This window comes from Triticum aestivum, chromosome 7B, assembly GCF_018294505.1.
Source record: "Triticum aestivum cultivar Chinese Spring chromosome 7B, IWGSC CS RefSeq v2.1, whole genome shotgun sequence".
Classification (NCBI taxonomy): Eukaryota; Viridiplantae; Streptophyta; class Magnoliopsida; order Poales; family Poaceae; genus Triticum; species Triticum aestivum.
The window spans coordinates 566,356,722-566,357,998 of NC_057813.1; positions in this window are offsets into that span (position 1 = coordinate 566,356,722).

Consider the following 1,277-nt stretch of genomic DNA (forward strand, 5'->3'; position numbering starts at 1 on the left):
AGACATCCACCATACAATTTTTATTAAAGGAAAAGACTTAAGTTAACTTTAATTAAAGTTTCAGTTAAAGTTTAAATTAAAGTTTCAGTTAAAGTTTTAGTTGATTTTAAAGTTAATTAAAATTTCACTTAAAGTTTCAGTTAAAGGAGAGCATTTGCTACTGGATTTTAGGGCTATTGTAAGCAGTGCACTACTGCACTATTGTTCATACTCCTGCACTATTGCACTACTGGAATCCTCCTTCATACTACTGCAAGCAGGAATACTGATGCAAACCCTGGAACTTGCAAGCAGTAGTAGGAGTACAACAAGACAAGAAGATGAGATAATATGGAGGGCACAAGACAAACTACTGAAAAGGTTTCTTTGTGTTGTACTCCAAAATTCAACCAAACAAATTAACAGAAACTTAACAGCAGCAGCAAGTGCTACACTATTGTTGTCCTACACTAAACTAATACAACCAAACAAATTAATTGAAGAAAAACTACTGAAACTATACAAGCACTAATACTCCAATGAGAAGAGTACTTGTACTCATAGTAGTTCAGAAGTGCAACTACTCTTCTATGAAATTCAGTGCATCTACTGCAAATAAAATTCAGTAAATTTCCACCCAGCAACTAGTTAGGATGGCCATGAAATTCAGTTCATCTACTTCAACTACTCTTCAAGTATATGAATACTGTGAACCTAACAAGTTCTCCAGAAACATAAGTATTAGGGTGATAACTATTATATCAATTTCGTTGTGATAATTGTACCCTGAACACCTCAGAAACTCTATTATTGTGTTGGTCACTATTAAACAGGAGTATGAAAACCAACAACCTAGCTATCATGAGCAAGGGCTGATGACGAAACCAAAGATTACTGCTTCATCAGAGTGTCCCAGCCTTGGGGCCTTTGCTAGGGTTACAGTACCTGGGGAGGAATCAGCAACGGAGAAGAGAGGGGTGTTGCTGGTCGCCGGCCTGCCGCTCGTCCCTGACCTCCTCCGCGCTGCAGCTCAGAGAGGAAAAATCAGATCAGGGTGGAGAGAGGGGGAGGGGAACCAGAGCAGGGAGAGAGGGCATCCAACGCCGCCGCCGTCAGCCACCCATGGGGACGCCCGAGAGAGAGGGGGCAGAGCAGCCCCAAGGGGAAGGGGGCGAGGGAGAGGAGAGGGGTAGCACCTCGACGCGCCGCCGGCCGAGGCTCCAAGTCTCCGGCGGCTCCGAGGGTTAGGGAGGGAGGCGAGGGAGGTGGCGCTCACGGGGGAGGCGGGGCTCAGGGGG